Source organism: Phragmites australis, chromosome 5 (genome assembly GCF_958298935.1).
Source record: "Phragmites australis chromosome 5, lpPhrAust1.1, whole genome shotgun sequence".
Taxonomy (NCBI): domain Eukaryota; kingdom Viridiplantae; phylum Streptophyta; class Magnoliopsida; order Poales; family Poaceae; genus Phragmites; species Phragmites australis.
This window is the reverse complement of record NC_084925.1, coordinates 30,008,768-30,027,203: the sequence shown is the minus strand read 5'-3', so window position 1 is coordinate 30,027,203 and position 18,436 is coordinate 30,008,768. Positions and strand designations below refer to the sequence as shown.

Here is an 18,436-nt window from a genome sequence, read left to right as displayed (position 1 = left end):
GGAGTTCGGAAGATAGAGAAACAGGCTCGAAAGAGCAGGCGACGGGCTCGAATGACGAGGAGACCGGCTACGCTGGAGAGACGGCGAGCTCGGCAAGAAAAGAACGGGCAGCATCTGATTTTTTTTGGGTGTACAGTAGCACAAAATGTTTGGCCGTTCGGCAGCAGCAAGCCAGCAAGGCCTTAGTGCACCACATCGCTGCTGGTGTTGTGATTGAGAACCTGCAACGGAAAATACCTTTGCCGTTTAAACATTTCAGCGTACGTACCTCAAGCTGGCATTTGGTGTGCAGGTGTCATTGCAGACGTACGAGACTACGAGCTCATCGTGTCGAGCAGAGCTGCAGAGTGCCAAATCTTGCCGCTCTCTGGTACGTTCTCAGCTGAACCCACGCACGCACCGTTCTAGGCGTCTAGACGTACGTGTCAGTGTAAGACGTGTACGTGTAGCACCTACCAAGCAGGCCAACACCAACTGGTACAACGATTATATGCATCTGTGTAGCTGGCTGCACCCTGCTGGATCAGGCCTTGCCACGGAGCTAGCCAAACCGACTGGTCCTTGCGTTGTTGTTGTTGCGCTCAGGTACGTACGTGCGACACAGATCGGCAGCATGAGCCAGGCCCAGCCCGTCCGCGCCGGCGACGTGTACCCACCGTCCGCTACCGACCACGAGGCGCGCCGCGTGCCAGACAAGATCATCGGTCAAGGTCAGGAGCAGCGCGATGGCGGCCTTCAGGTCACCGAGACTGACCTCTCCGCCGGCAGGCGCATGGTCATCGCCAGCGCCGGCAGCCACGTACGTTACTCACCATTTGCTTGCTAGTACATGCTTGCACCCCAACACAACGGCATTGCTGTGTATGTTCTGTGATCTTGACGCTGGTCCGCGAAACGCACTCATGCAGGTGATGTCACAGCTCACCGTGCCCGTGCCGGACAGGAAGGTCGCGGAGGCCACGGACGCGGTCACCATCGGCGAGGCCCTCCAAGCGCTGGCGTTGACCTCGGGCGGCGACAGGCCGGTGGACCTTGCCAACGCGGCGGCGGCAAGGCTGGCCCTAAGGGGGTCGCGCGGGACGGTCACCCCAGACCCTAAAATCGTGGGTCCTCTTCATATACCTATGTATAGTATATATGCTTAACAATTCGTATCACAAGAGATAGAATGAAGCCTAAAATAGCAGGTAGGTCTAACAGTTCGAATAGTAGAATACAGGTGACCTAGTTCCTTCGATCCAAAAAAATTGAGTGACTTGTCTGTATGCTTAGCTTGTTTGGCTCTTTGTCTGTTTCGTGTTTTTTCCATCCAGACAATCTAGTTTTCTATATTCCGTAGAACCACGACTCCATGGCGTTCCATATGCCCATAACTTCAATCGAGGACAGGCGTCAACCACTGCCATATGAGCGATGTCGCTGGTTTTTCTCCTTTATAGTTTTTACTCCACCTCAATTAGATTCGCACCTTGCTGAGATCGTACATTTCAAATATAAAAAAGTCCCCGCTCGCTCTAGCGATTGATGGGTTCGACTCCATTGCACGATACGGGGCTTTTTCGCGTGTGCCTAATCATCGCCATCACAAAACACAACCGTTCACACTACTAATCACAGAAGCACGCAGCCGGTCGAGCACCAGCAGCTGAACCTAACCGTTTAGCAGTAAGCAGCTGTCTACCAGCGCAGCGTTTGTTCTGCGGTGCTAGCACCTACGAGCAAATAGCTCTAAAACCATATTATGGCTGCAAGCTACCTGCTGCATGTACTGGTGAGTAACTAGAGCTGCACGCAGCAAGTTGTACATAGACATGTAGATACAGCTGATCGAGTGAGTATCTCTACCTAGCTAGTATGTATTAACACAAGCATACGTACGTGTATTCTGATCCCTCACAATTTTATTCCCACGAGCATTTACGATAATTTTATTCTCACAAACATTTACGATAAGCTAGAATAAATTAGAATACATCCGATCGTCAGTTAAAATAACCTGGAATACGTCTGATTGGACGCATTCTAAGTTGTTCCAGCTTATCGTAACAGACGTATTTCAAGTTGTTACAGGTTATCGTAAATACTTCAGACTCTATCTAAAATATTATTTTTGCAATTGATATATAAATATTTCAATGTTTATGTTCAATGGGGTCCGTTTTTAGTTTCGCTCCGGACCACTGAAATCTAAGATCGGCCTTGGGCGGCGGTGAAGGCCACGGAGAGGCGCGCGACGGGGGTTGGCAGGGTCGTCCCAGGCGGCGTCGCGGCCGCAGCGCAGCGGGCTGCAGAGTCGAACATGAAGCCGGCGCAGGCGCGCAGCTAGGAAGACAAGGTGACGCTCAGGGTCGTGGTGGGCAACGCCCCGGCGGTGATGCTAGCCAACAAGGTGGCCACGTAGGAGGACGCCATGACGGTGGCGGCCGCCACGGGGATCAGCGCAGGGAGGGGAGGCACCGGCATGGGCGAGGTCGCCGATGCGGTGGCAGCGGCCGCGGAGATGAACGACGGGGACGCTGTAATTAATGCTCAAATCAATGTTGTAACGCTAAGCTCGTACGCGTGCCTCTTCAATAAATTTGGTCATGCATGCGTGGCAATCACGCGCCCTCAACCATACACGACGATAGAACGGGCACAGAACTACTGCTTCGGTGCCATTGGCCATGGTTGCGGCCGAGAAGGCAATTATGTACATCGACGGAGCACGCCTGGTTCCGCCTAATTGTGCGCTAATCCACTTAAGTTCTAGCCCAGAGATCAAACACACATCATTAGCGAAAACGTGACTGATTTACCGAAGCCAGACAACACCATCTAGGCTCGACGGTGAGTTGATGCAGAGAGTCGGTATAGGTGTACGTGGCGGTGAAGAGTCGATGCCGTGTAATCCGTCGGTGGAGCTCGCATGTAGTCGATGTTGTGGTAGCCGGTGTGATGTAGAGCCCCATGAAGACGATGGCGATGCGGCGGCGGCCTTCACCCCGTCACTGTGCATGATCAGATATAGATGCGTTTGTGACTGTACAGGATCAGATGTAGATGCGATTGTGGGGGGGTGTAAAAACCTACCACGAATCGGTCGAGCTAGCGCTGGACACCCCTCCATTTATATTGCGCAGCACGAGATAGGACCACAACCATAAGTTGGTTGCACTCTCAATCAGAGCCAGGGCCATCCCTAGGCATGTGCGGCATGTGCGGTCGCACAAGGCCCCTAAATCCCAGGAGCCCCCAAGCTGGGCCGAGTACCCTGGTTTATTCTTCCTATATGGGCTTCATTTCGATTCACTACAGGTAGGCCCATGTTTAGTGATTTGACCCTCATGGTGGTTCTGTGGTAGTTCGGCACTCCCAATCGATCCCTTGACTGTGACGTCCTCTTGGTTCTCACCTGAGTCCTGACGGCGCACGTCGCACTCGCACGACAGTGGCGTAGCGGCATCGCCCAGCGCCATCAAGGCATTGGGCATTCAACCATTAAGGCAATCACGACATAGAATTCACCATCAGCCACCGCCCATCACTCCATCAGGTTCGAGCCAATAGCCAAGCGCCCAAGCCCTATTTTCTCCTAATATTGATGGGTGACATGTGCATCCAGCATCCGTTAATTTTGTTCTTTTCATCTTTTGTGTACATGTGAATCAGTTGATCTAGTGTTACAACTTGCAAGCCATATCTTCTGCAAATCAAGTTAGAAAATATGATTATGGTCATCAAAAGCATAAAAAAGAAACAAAGAATAGACAATCTAACTCAATCTCAGAAAGGAGCCATGGATATGTTTATTATAAAAGAATTACAAGTTCCTTCTGATAATCAAACACTTGATCAGACCCTACACTTGATAATAATGTTGCTAGTGATCCTAATGATGGTGAGACAGAGACAGAAAACATTGTTCAGGAAGTTCTTGTTGACAACACAAATATTCAAGTGGCTAATAATGGTGATAACATCGATGACACTAGTTCACCTGCTGCAAATGTTGGTACTTCTTTTCAGCTTGATTTATTTGATTGAAGATATTGTGAAGCCCTTGATCCTAAATAGGTTGACATTTTAGCAAAAAAGGGTCCTAAAAGAGACTTATCAATTCAGAAAGATCCTAAAGATAGATTTGTTTAGAAGGTTTTCTTCACTATTCCATACTAGAATTCTATAAAATGGAAAGTAGTGCAATAGATATTGGCTTGTGTATTCCAAAGAACTCGATAATTATTTACAAAAGGGTATCAAAAAGGTCAGTTGGCAAATGAGGGGCTTAATGATTGGATACATCTTGGCAATAGACTTAGAGAGCATGAAACAAGCACATATCATGTTTTGAATATGGTCACTCAGTATAATTTGCGTAATAGATTGCAAAAGGATCAAATTATTGCTCAGCGACAACATGTGAAAGAAAAGAACCACCGGAGAAAAGTTTTGTTCAGAATTGTTGCCATTGTAAAATTTCTTGCTAGCATTTCGTGGTACTAATAGCAAACTGTATGAAGATAGCAATGGAAATTTCTTGGGCGTGATAGAAATGTTGGCTGAATTTAACCTGGTTATTCAAGAGCATGTTCTTCATATACAAATGATGAAACTCAAGTTCATTATCTTGGTCCTAGGATTCAGAATGAGTTGATACAATTGCTTGCTTCTGCTATTAAGTCTGAAATTATCAAGAAAATAAAGCGAACAAAGTATTTCTCTATCATACTTGATTGTACCCCTAATGCAAGCCACCAAGAACAAATGTCTTTATTATAAGATATGTGGATTCATCTTCAAGTTCTGTTTGCATTGAAGAATCCTTCCTAAGATTTTTGGACGTAAATGATACAACTAGGCCAGGACTTTTTGATGTGCTTGAGAATGAACTAAAGCATCTTTATGTTGATATAGATGATGTGAGAGGACAAGGCTATGATAATTGGTCAAATATGAAAGGAAAACATTAAGGGGTACAAAAGAAACTTTTGGATGTAAATCCTAGAGCTTTCTATTCTGCTTGTGGTTGCCATAGTCTTAATTTAACACTTTGTGATATGGCTAAGACTTATGGTAAAGCTAAAGACTTTTTGGAATCATCCAACGTATCTACACAACTTTTTCTAATTCTACCAAGAAATGGCAGATTCTGAAAAATAATTTGACATGATTGACTCTCAAGTCAGTGTCATCTACTCCTTGGGAGAGTCATGTTAGAATTGTTAAAGCTATCATATTTCAATGTGAAGAGATTCAGGAGGCTCTACTTCAAGTATACGATAGTGATAATGATCCAAAAATAAGTAGTGTAGCTAAATCTCTAGCAATTAATGAACTTGGAGAGAATAAATTTTTAGTGCCAATAGTCATTTGGTATGAAATATTATATGCTATTAATTTAGTAGGCAAACACTTGCAAACAAAGGATATGCTTATTGATGTTGCTATTGAGAAAGTTCAGGGGTTGGTTTCTTTCTTCAAAGGCTACATGGTAACTAGTTTCTTAAATGCATTGGAGATAGCTAAAGAAATTACACTTCAGATGGATATTGATACAACATTTCGTAAAAAGTAGGAAATTAACATAAAGAGACATTTTGATGAGAACCCAGATGACACAAATGTTGCCACATAATCTGCAAAGGAATCATTTAGAATCAACTATTTTATACCTATTGTTGATCAAGCTATTTCCTCGCTTACAAGGAGATTTGAACAGTATCAAAATTATTATAATACTTTAGGTTTCTTATTTACTTCTAACACATTGCAGTCATTGAATAATAAGAGCTTGAAATCTTCTTATGATCGTCTTGAGGCTGCACTTAAAAGAGATGGACAATCTGATATTGATGCTAATGAACTGTATGTGGAGTTGATTTTTCTCCAATATTTCATTCCAAAAGAAAATATAGGCCATGTTGAAATTCTAAAGTTTTTTGAAGCGACATGATTGTTTTCCCAATGCAACTATTGTATATAGAGTTCTGTTAACCATTCCAGTGACTGTTGCACTTCTACAATTCCAACTAGTGGTAGGAACCTCATTCCTCGCATGACCCAGTTATAAATATCTGCAAGATTTGTAGTCATTACTCCATACTTTGCACCACCACTGTCGTACAACATAGCCCATTTTTCATTTGGCTCATTACATATCCACTGTGAGAATCTCCTAATAGCTGAATCTGATCTCCTTACTATCTGCGGAGTATCTGTTGGAAGATGTCCGAGAGCTATCGGTTCATCACCGTTAGGTGCAGCCTCCGCTGTTTGTTTTAGAGTCAGTTCATCAAGTCTTGCCCATAGGGCATTGAACTTCCGTTGCTGATTTTGACTGCACAACTTTTTGAAAAGCTTCATCAACTCTTTGTTTTAAACTGTCTGTAGAAGTTCGCACCCATATGGCGCATGCACCACCTGCTTTTGAGGTCGGGCCACTGTACTGCTACACCTCGTCAAACACTACCATGTTGCATATCCAGCAAAGCCTGCAATAATCCTGTATATCTATCATGAATTAGACACACATCTAGTCGGTCAAGAACAATAGCATGTTTGACCCGCTCTAGGAACCAATACCAGCTGTCCCCGTTCTCACTCTCCACGAATGCAAACCCTAGTGGCAGGACTTAGTTATTACCGTTAACCCCAATTGCAGACAATATCTGCCCTTTGTACTTCCTAGTCAGGAATGTTCCATCTAGGCATATGATGGGTCGATAATACCGAAATGCTTTGATAGTTGCGTCGAATGCAAAGAAAGTATGCTGCAACACTCTTTTCCTTCTGTACTCCACATCAGTAGAGGGGTAATGCTTGATATCATAGTAGCTACCTGGGTTCTTTCCACAAATTATGGCTAATTGACGAGGTAGATTGTGATATGAATTTTCATATGTTCCGAACCTCATCTTAATAGCCTTTTGTTTCGCCCTACATGCCTTCGCATAGTTTATTGTGTACTGGAACATTTGCTCAATAGCACGTATTATTGATCGTGGCTCATACCTTAGGTTGTCCACAATCTCCCCGTACATAACATTTGCAATAAAGGCAGATGACAGGTTCCGGTGGGCGAACTCTATTTCCTCAATGTGACAATTATGTTCCTTAACTATTGAGCACTGCCAGTAGTCTACCCATTTCCCTCTGAATGCGTGCACCCGCCAAGGACACTGCGTCACCAAACACTTCACATCGTACTCCCTTTTACTGGATTTAACAACCTTGAATTGCCTCCGAAGAGACAACGACCAGAATTTCACTGCATCAATAATTGTCTCCTTTGTAGGGTACATAGCACCCTGGGACACCTCGTTCTCATGGTACTGCCACGGTGTCCGATCAGCCTCGCTAACCACCAGCTTCAAAAATTCATGATCCCTCCACTCTGCAGGAACTGGAGCATTACCATCCTCGTCAGATGAATCCCCATCGGCAAGACCTTCCTCCAACTCTTCATCCTCCAACTCCATCTCTTCAATGATGCTAGGGATGTGCTCCCCTTCATCGGCTACATCCATCGGTTGCAGCTCTGGAATATCACCAACATCCTCTCTGGACCCGACATTAACCTGCTCTGATTCATCTTCCACTGCCTCACTTGGTCCTGCTACTGCTTCCGCAGAGTTCACCTCAGTTTGATCTTTCAGTTACACCTCAGCTAACAAAACCAGAAGCAGGCCACGTTCACAACATATATCTATATACTGCCTCCAAGTTGATGTGGCTTCGATGGAAACAAGCTCACCAAAGTATCCATGACTAGCATGGCTGAGGAAAGCTTTCAACTTCAGCTCATGTTGCTGTGAATCCAGTTGGAAAAACCGAATTAACCATTTGCACACACCCACAATGGTCCTCTCATTAGCTTTACTAAGACCCTTCATGACATGACGAAATCCAGATAAATCTACACAGTTACGACCGTACCTAATTTCACTCTCACCATAATATATCTGAAAAATTAATTTATCTGCCATCCCTGAAAACACCCGCAAACATAACCAATATTAAGACCGACAAACTATATTTCTAATTATCGGATAAAATAATTTACCGACACCAATTCATACATAACAATAGGTTTTAAATAATAGTCCTAACCAAACTAACCTATAAATATCACTCTATACAATCTATATTTACTACCTATTGTAACGTGTGCAAATTAAACGTTACCATTTTCTAAATGCTACATCCTAGATTCGCAAATTATCATATAGTGCTACCTCCTATGTCGCATATTACAACCCTACAATTATTATTCTATAAAATCTACATTTACAAACCTAATATAGTAAAAATAATATTCTATATTCACTGCTATCATATAATTTTCTAAGTAAATTTGACAATTTCCTACTAAACATAGAATTTTCTAAACCCTATATCATACATGTCTAAAACATATATCATATACTACTACTGCACTAATTAACAACAATAAAAAGAAAAAAAAAGACTTACCCAAAAATAATCTTCAAATTCGTGGCTCAAATGCAACAGGGCTTCGTCGGGCTCTCTTCCTCCCCTCTCCTCTCCTCTCTTTTCTCCATCTTCACATTTTTTTCTTTTTTCTGAATAAAATGGGATTTTTGACTAATTTTAACCTCTTTTATAGAAGAGGCCCAACGGCGCGGGCGGGAAGGACCCTTACTGCCCCCTGAGAGGGCGGTAAGGTCCCCTACCCACCTCCTCAGGGGGCGGTAAGGCGTTGGACACAGGCGGCTCTCAGAGGGCTGCAGCCCTCTCAGGTCAGCCCTCTCAGGGGCTGCAGGCGTCTAGTTTTATAATTTTTTTCTATGAGAAATTTATTTATTTAAATTTTTAATAAAAAAAAACTCTGACAAGATCCGTACTTTGGCGGCAGCATGAGTCAAGCCCAGCCCATCCGCGTCCATGATGTTTACCTTCATCCGCCGCAGACCAAGAGGCCTGCCACGAGAGAGACAAGATCATCGGCCAAGGTCGGGAGTAGCGCGACGGCAGCCTCCAGGTCACCGAGACCGACCTCCCCGCCGGCAGATGCATGGTCACCGCCAGCGCTGGCGGCCAGGTACATTTCTTGCACGCCTTGCAGTTGCAGCGCACGTTCCAAAGATCTTGACGTTTGGTCTGGGAAACACACTCTTGCAGGTGATAGCACAATTCACCTTGCCTGTGCAGGAAAGGGAAATGGCGGAGGCCACGGACACGGTCACCATCGGCGAGGCCCTACAAGTGATGGGGCTGACCTCGTTGGGCGACAAGCTGGTGGACCTGGCCGACGTGGTAGCGGTGCAGGCCGAGGAGATGCGCGCGACGGGTCTGGGCGAGGTCGTCCCAGGCGGTGTTGACGACCGCGGCGCAAAAGGCCCCGGAGACGAACATGAAGCCAGAGGAGGACAACAAGGTGAGGCTCACGGACGTGGTGGGCAACTCCGCGGCGATGCTGCCGGCCAACAAGGTGGCCACGAGGGAGGACGCCGAGAAGGTGGCGGTCGCTGCAAAGCGCAACGCGGAGAGGGGATGTGCCGGCAGCGGCGAGGCTGGTATCGCCGAGGCGGTGGCGGCGGCCGCGGACATGAACGAGGGGAGAATGATGTATTCATGTAATGCTGTAATGTTGTACCGTTAGCTTGTACGTGCGTTTCTTTAATAAAATACATCATCGTCTCAGGGAAGAGATTGGCCACGCACAGCAATCGAGTGCCCACTCAACCATGCACGAGCGCACGACGCGTCGACGATAGGGACGGCACGGAACTGCCGCTTGGGTGCCTTTCCGCCACGACGGCGACCGAGATGATCAGTAACCTGGATGGAGCACACCGCGCCGGTGAACACGTGGCGCCTTTTTCACGATAGTGTTGGCACCGGCAACGCTGAGCACGACAGCGATGGCAGAACGGGTACATTTCTCAGGTGAAGAGCCGGCCAGCGCCCATGTTGGTGCCGTCGTTTGGTTCAGCGACCAGGTTGAACCGTTGAGGCCACTACAGGGTCGGGAAGGTCAAGCGGAGGCCCGACCCGAGGAAGTTGACTCGGCAAAGCCCAAGCGGAGGCCCGTAGCAAGGACCAACTACGTACTAGTCGTGGGCTGGTGGATCGTGGCTATGCAGTGCTGTGGATTTTTTTATATTTTTTAATTAAAAATTGTAAGTATATGTTTCTGTTTCGAAATTTTGCAACTATAAACTCAATAATATTATCTAGCAATTGAAAAAAAAAATTAACGCAAACAATTACTTGTAGAATGAGAAACAAAAAAGAAAAATTTTAGCATCTTTAAATTTGTTTTTTCTGTTTCTCATTTTATACGTTATATTTTTCTGAAAATTTTAGAGAGATAGGTGATAGCATTCTCTACATTATAATTACCTTTAAAAAATTTGTATTACTACTTAGAGAGTGTTTTGAATTTTGAGTGTATTGGAGGTCTACATTTTTTAATTTTTTAAACATATTGCTTGTTGTCACCCTTTCAACGGGTGAGAGAGTTTATAGTTGCAAAATTTCAAAACAGATTTATATATTAATAATTTTCGGATTTAAAAAATATAAAAATTAAAAAGGTCCCGTGTTGTGCGTGGTCCCGAAACAGCTGGGAGTTGTAAAGCGTTCCGTGTACGCGCCGTGTGGAAGGGTCGGTAGTCAAGTCGTCTCCCCAGGTCAAGTCCGCTAAGCCCAGTTTAATCTGATGTGCGCCGCGATGGATCATGCGGGATCTGCATCGGTTGGTTATTAATTTCCGGAGCCCAGCTTTAAAAATTACGCACCACTAACCTCTCGCACATCTCGGCATTGCAATCGCTGACTTGCAAGTCGAGCTCCCAGTCTTGTTTTGTTAATTATTCAAACGAAAAAAGAAAACTATGTGCAAATTTTCCCATGTGCTCCTTGATGCGAGGCTAAGTTGCTGTCTTGCGGACATACCAAATTGACTGATAATTATGGGCATGGCAATGAATCTCCAATGGAGACGATGATGGAATTAAGCAACCGAATGAGAGTGGTATACTGCTTGCATGCAATTAAGCAACCTAATAAGAGCACATGTTGGGTCTTGTCGACACCGCTGACGAGTCGTATAGGCTGGCCTAAGCTTGCGTGTCAGACGGGGCGGGCGTTTCTTTTACGAATCGTATAATAAAATAAACCCGTCAACCACGTCCAAAAAAATTCGGTCATTTAGTTAGGACTGTGATGTCGTCCTATCGATCAGTAGGAGTGAGAGACTGAGAGCCATCGCCGTCTGGGGCCGTACGTCACGACTCTATCGCATGCAAGTATCCTTCTCGCGAAATGATTGCTGCATTGCTGTAAACTAGTGGAACGGAATCACGTCGCAGTCGGGATTAAGCGAAACCTTTCTGAATCTGATAATTAATCTGTTTTTGCCGATCTCCCTGGATACAGTATAGTGCTCTAGAATCAACAGCGCAGCGGCATGCTGCACCCTGACACACACCACACAAGAGCATCTGACTGCTCGAGCGCTTAGAGAAAGCTTGGCCACCAACCTCCAGTTGACTGTTAACATGTACTAGTAGTGTGCTCCGAAACACAGTTTCCATTTTCCAGGGCGCTAGGGTCTTCAGTGGACTGATGCGATGCTGGTTGAAGTCCAGCAACACGTCACAGGTCGTCAAGCCGCGGGCCTTGAGACACTTGATGCAGTCTCAACTAACACCTCAAATTGCTGGCTCACCTTCACACACTCTTGCCAGTAAGGACTCGGATTCGTCCAGATACCTATGTCTGTGTCATCCTGACCACAAAGACTTCGTCGTGATATCGATGTACTCATTGGGGAGGCCTTCACGGAGGTGAAAGCCGACAGAAACTGCTATTCCACCGGTTAAAAGATGTTTCAACTGATAGTAGTAGCGGAAGATTGACAAGATAGGCTTCACCCCTACGAAAACCTCACACATATACATTGTGGTGGACTTGGGGTTGAGGTTAATGAGCTCGATGTCGTAGAAAGCAATAATTTCCTTGAAGGAATCTGAGGTAGGGATCCAGAAGTCGGAATTGAAGAATGCTTCGAACATCATGATCTCTTCGCTGTTCGGGCTCTGACGAGGACATATAATTATGTATTATATATTTTCTAAATACAATGTATGTTTAAGGGGTACCAACGTCGTGCGTGTCATTTACTCATTTTGGTATGGTTCTTAACCACCATAGAGTATCTAAGGCATGGGGATAAATATCGGGTAAGCAATCGTACCCAACAAGGAAATCACCCTCATATTTGGTAGGTTTCCCCTAGATATCCAGAAGACCTATGATTCAGATAAGATATGTTCGGAGGAGTTCGAGTAGGTTACGCTTGTCTTGCCCTGACTATATAAGGAGGAGAGGGGGTACGTCCAAGACACGCCAATACAAGCCTACAAGTCCTTCAATAACAGAGCAACTCGCGCCTTCAGGATCCATGAAGTCGTGAAACCCTAGATCAAACCTAGTCGAGGAGAAACTATACACATCCATCAAAAATCCATGGTAGAAACCGTCATCATCTGACTAGGGCTTTAGAATCAAGAACACGGACAAATCTGCCTAGATCCTTAGGACTAGACACACATACCCCCTCTTATTTATAATATATGTTCCTAAGATAATCAAAGCAAGACAGGATGTAGGGTTATTATCTTTCGAGAGACCCAAACCTGTATAAAGATCCATGTCTCTTTTGTGATATTCTTTTGTGATTAGCAGATATCCCTATTTTATTTATAAATATTTTTGGTAGTCATTTACAGACCATTGATAGGCTTGGAATCTCCTCTCTATCTTTCGATCTTCAGGGGATCAGCCTCTTGGAAGTGATCAACTCTTCCTTCTCCAACTTCGAAATGTGGGCCTCTGACATCTCCAAGGTCACCCACAACTTGCTGAAGGTCGCTATTGGAGAACTTGGGTGCTAGAGATTGAAGGAAGGCGGGGGTGGGGGGGGGGGGAACTCATTAATTGAAGGCAAGGGTTTTAGAGACGCGAGAGTGGATGGAGACAATGCCTGTATCCTTTTGTATTTACAAGGAGAAGAGGTTTTGCGACTGTTCTGTGATGGGCTCCGATGTTATCGCTCTAGGTTAACGGTGTTTGTGGTGGTTGAAATTCCAAAACACATTTTTAGACATCATAATTATTTTAACTCCCTTCAGAAGTTACGTCCATTTAATGCGATATTCCCTAGGGATGCAGAAAAAGAGGAGGTGACATTTGGGCTTTTGCAGTCGGAATTGATTTGCCAACTAGGTAGGCTTAGAACTCTATTCGGTCGGAGGAATTCCTCGATTATGAAGGTTCTATTCGGTCCGAGGTAATTCCCAAGTCGGAAGAACATTTTTTCGAGGAATATTTCCAACTAGGTGACTAGTAAAGTCAAATTCTCAACATAATTTAGATGTCCTCTTCTGAGCAGAGTTGGGGGGCTAGTTGATGAGGAATGTGTAATTAATATGATATATCATTATAATGGGTACACGTCATACACATGTCCTTAACCCAATATGGTAGGTTTTACAACTGTCATCGGGTAAATAAGGCATATGCCGATAATCTAAGCAGTTCATTGTGTTTTATACGGAAACCATATCCAGATTAGGAAGGAATCTTCTAGAAATTTGAAAGAAATACTATCTAGGAAGGCTGCGCTCAAAGTTTCCAAGTATGATACAACTGCTTTGCCCCGACTATATAAGAAGGGAGAGGTGGTATGTCAAGGGGACCCGATCCAATTCCAGAGACTGACCCAATCCAAGAATCTCGGATGCAAAGCCAAAGAGATCTCGAGCCATATTGAATTCCTAGCAAGAAGTTGGATCACCAATACAAAGCAAGCCTAATCTGATAGGAGTAGAGACAACCTATTAAGATCCACAATAGAGTCATATCATGATGATATTCATTCGACAAGGCTTCATGACTTAGAACACAAGAGAACTAGTCGACAGCCTTAGGATTAGGTCTAAACACATACCAATTGTTATTGTCTTTTTCTAAGATTAATCAAAACAAAACATGACATAAGGTTATTATACTATAGGAGACATGAACCTATATAAAATCACGTGTCTCTTCCTTCAATACGCACAGTTGATGACCAAATATTTTTACTTTCTATAATTATTCGTATAATCAACTTTACCAATCATTAACATCTACTGATTGCAATCCAAATGTGCCAGGTCCGTCAAAGTGCATCATCGATAAACACACCCACATCTCAACAGGAACACATACAACTAAAAAAATTCTCACATCATTTCTTCCACAGTTTCAGGTTAGAACCATCAAATGCAGAAAAAATTACTTGAGGTAAAATTGTTCCCAAACTATGCGTCATAGATGACAAGGTGTGCCATGGAGAATTCTCTGAAGGATAGTGAACATGAGTATAGGATGGGGATATGTTCATACCTCCAACCGGAGGAGCAAGGTACTTGGGTCATGACGAAACTAGCACCCGGCCTCCGGTACTCAAAATCGTAGGTGGCTGAATTACCCTAATGCTTCAGTAGAGTGAGAATCCCCTAGGTGAGTGGGAGCAGGCGTCACAAGAACAATGCATGTACCAAAGTAGAAAAAAAAATAAAATGAAAACATATAGGAGCATATGGCAACAAAATTCTTCTCTTCATGCAATCTCACAATTTTTCACATTGAAGTTCTCAATCTCCCTTGCCTTTTACCTCAACTTCTTTATAGTCCATAACAACAAGCAAATAAATAGGAGAGAGTAATTGCTGCAAGTGTGCCAAACTAAAATGGAGCCGTGCACATTATTGAAGGTAACTGGATAATGGAGAAATGTATTGTTATCACTTACCAAGAAAATATCCTACATCTAGTACTCCAGTGTTAACACCACACCATACCAGCTCCTATGCAGGGCTGCCCCAGCTTGCTGCCATTGCTGACTCTGTCAGGCTGCCACCCATGGAGAGCCTGCGCCAGCGAATACGATGGGGACCATAAGCTGCTTCTTCTCAGCAAGTCATCCAAGATCACCCCTGCAAGTTCAGGTACTGATGGACGGCTGCCCTTAGTTCGAGCGGGCCTATGGCGATTCAAATTTGTACAGAAAGCTTCAATTAGGATCATTATGACATGCAACGATACCTCCAAACTATCAGTTTTGATTCTATTTGAGTAAATCGTACATGAACAGGCCTAGATCACATGACACAAAAAAAAGTCAATGAAGCGATTTAGAATTAATACCAATTACCAATGGATTCACACTTTCATAAAGCAAAGAAAAGGGAACTTTTTAAGCATTTTTATCAAACCTTCTCCCATCTCTATAGTCATGCCAATTGCTTACTCCTCCTTAATTGATTGAGTTTACTGATAATTGCTAGCTACTTGCAGCCGGCTTGCATGTTGCCACCGCTAACCACCTCACTGCAAACTCTTTCCAAGCAGTGGTTCCCTGCCTGCTTATTGCTATGCGAAATCGACCCTACTTGCCTTCATCCATAACATGAGTGGATCGAGGTCAAAAGAGATGGGAGTGATTTGAGGGGGGAGTGTACCTGGAGATCGGAGGTCAACACTTGAAGTTGCGCTACCCATATGAGACCAAACATCAGGTGGCACAATGAAGGACCGCCCAAATCGATGTTGCTCCTGGCCAAATTGAGCTTCACGAGTCCAAATCGCATTGCTCCTCACCAGATCAAGCACCACAAGTCCAAATCGGTGATGCTCTGCGGCATCTCATGGCCCAAATCGACGCTGCACCCCACCGAGATCTGAGCTCCTCCGCGAGTTCGAGCGAGAGATGCCCTCGTCCATCACGGGAAGGAAGAACAAGGCAAGAGGCTTCATTAGAGGAAATAACGGCAGCTGTTGTGACGATCATGCTTAGGGCAAACGAGGGCATAGGAGCGCAGCGACAGGTGGGGGAGGACGCAGCCAAATCGATGCGTAGATTGGTCTGTGGAGGAGAGCAGGGCGCTGAGAAGAGATCGTTGTGGCTGTTGCGGTAGAGAGGGCGGCGGAGAGGAAACTGGCGACCTTTCTGCGATGGTGTCACAGAGGTGCGGACGGGCTGGGGAGAGGATGGAGGAAAAATGGATCAAGATCTGAGGAGAAAAAATGGGAGCGGAAATAAATTATTAAAAAAACTTAATGCGGGATGGAAGGAAATATACTGTTTTTTTATAAATAGGAGAGATTTAGGGGTTGAGTATGGGATTTATGGGATTCAAGATGGACGCGGGACTTATTAGAGATTTTTGAAGTAGTACAGATAAGAGATGCTAGTTTACAATTACATAAAAATGTTTCTTCCTTATCGCAACGAATCATGACCCTACAATCAATATATGATGGCTAGCAATCTTTCTTCTACCTCCCATCACTACAACCATCTCCTCCTTCCTCACATTGCGCAACTCACTCCAGCTCGCTCCCCCTCTCCGCCCGCCACCTCATGTCTTCGACAGCGTCTCTACCATTTGCCGCTCCTACGCTAACCTGATGTCACCGTTGCCCCCCCCCCCCACCCCGGCCCTTCCTATCTGAGAAACTAAGTGGAGAATGTCTTGGTTTGCATGTGGTGAGATGTTGATAATAGTTTATGTGTCTTGAATTTGGTTAGCATGAGTTTGTGAATGTTTATTCTTGTTCATGTCTAACTTGAGTTGACGGTGTTTGAAATTAGTGAATTCTTCTCTGTACGTAGAAAAATTACACACACCGAAAGTTCCAGTTTTCACCAGAAGTTCTGGTGAGGGCAATATATACTCGCCAGACTATTTCTTGCAGAGAGTAATTTTTCAGACAAAATTGGAGATCAATGCACCGAAATATCTGGTGAATGTGGTGGCTACACCGGAGGGTATCACCGGAGCATTTTCAGTGCTGAAGCAGAAATGAAAGTAAATACCAGATGGTCCAATGATGGACTTTGAGAGCGTCAGAGTATTTTCTGCAGAGAGGAGATTTTTTTGCCAAGTCTGGTTATGTACGCCGGATAGTCTAGTGTTGTAATTATGAACACCGGAGAATGCACCGGTCATTTTGTTACAGAGAGGTTGCAGGAGGGTGATTCGATGGATTGACATACACCGGATTATCCGGTGATAGACATGAGATCACCAGAAGCTTTCACTGGACATTTTCCTATAGAGAGTAAAAATTTCCTAGAACAGATAATGTTACACTCAACTGATGATCCGGTGTTCAGGAGCAGAACACACCGGAACATTCGGTGTTCACGTTTTCTACAGAATGTGCTCTAAGTTGAAGTTTTTGATATTGTGCTAACCTGGAGATATTTTAAAGGGTGGAGAAATGTGTTTACTTGTTTCATGGTCTGCAGGTAACAGATGCAACTTGGCGATCGACGGCGGGTGATCAAGGATAAGCGGGTGCTTGATGTTGGACGATCAAGGAGGGCTGGATGGAGTCAAGGGTGATCCTAGATATACACATGAAGATCAATTAAAGCATAAAACGAATGATGAAAATAGCATGTTAACAAAGTCAAGCGAAGGGGATGCCGGTGCAAGTGACAAGGCGGCTCGCCGGATCAAGAGTGGGAGAGACTTACCGGCGGTTAAGATCGCAAGACGGAGGACACGCGTCTTCATCGAAGCGCTTGCTTCATCTGGCAGCAAGTGACGGCTAGTCACGCTTTGAGAAGTGTGCTAGGGTTCCGTAGTTTGGCCTTAAAACTGTGAGAGAACTAGAGGAGTACATGACACCATTACGAAGCTTGCGTCGAGACGAAGCTAAGTCGTAAAGGCGTTGCGGCCGTCTGATGAATGAAGAAGAAATAAACTAAAATACCCTCGGTAGTAGGTACAAGTGTACTATAAGAGAGTAATATTTTGAGAAAAAGCTAGAAAACTTAGGGGTAAAATTTTTTAGCCTATAAATAGAGGGGAGGGCTATAGAAGAGGATAAACCAGCCATTTGAGCCCCTTGTGTCACCTATATGAGAGCATTATGTTAAGGTTTTAGTGGAGATGAGGATGGGTGCTTAGCCTATGTAATAGATAAGAGTTTTAAGAGAAAATTTTTTGTAATTCGTCTAAAATAGGGCTGATCTCTTTAAGTAATGAGGTTTATTTTGTTTCATGTGCTTGAATTCCTCTCCTTCTAGTTTTTCTTGCCTTGTGTGTAAGTTTTTCTTTTTTGGTTTTGATTTTATCTTTGTTTTTGGCTGAAATTTTAGCATCATATGAGATTATTATTCTTGTTGCTAGAGACATAAAATTCATATACACGCGCTTACGTGATGAGGTCTTAAATTCTCTTACCTCTAGACAATCAATTTGTAGAGTTTCGTTGTTTAATGTTTATCTTTTTCTTATTTCTTTACTAGTTATGATCTTTCGAGTGCTAAGACATATGAATTGATTTTAAATGAAACATATGATTCATATAACAGTCGTAGAGTTGTGCTGTCTCGATTTTCTCTGGTTAAAATTTCTATTTATTT

At 44.3% G+C, this 18,436-nt stretch overlaps 2 pseudogenes; both read left to right on the top strand.

Moving 5' to 3' along the window:
- The first annotated feature begins 613 nt into the window (after positions 1 to 613).
- LOC133917946 (late embryogenesis abundant protein D-34-like) lies at positions 614 to 4,026 on the top strand (annotated as a pseudogene).
- A 4,832-nt stretch (positions 4,027 to 8,858) lies between these two features.
- Positions 8,859 to 9,604, top strand: LOC133917945 (late embryogenesis abundant protein 3-like; annotated as a pseudogene).
- Positions 9,605 to 18,436: the final 8,832 nt, after the last annotated feature.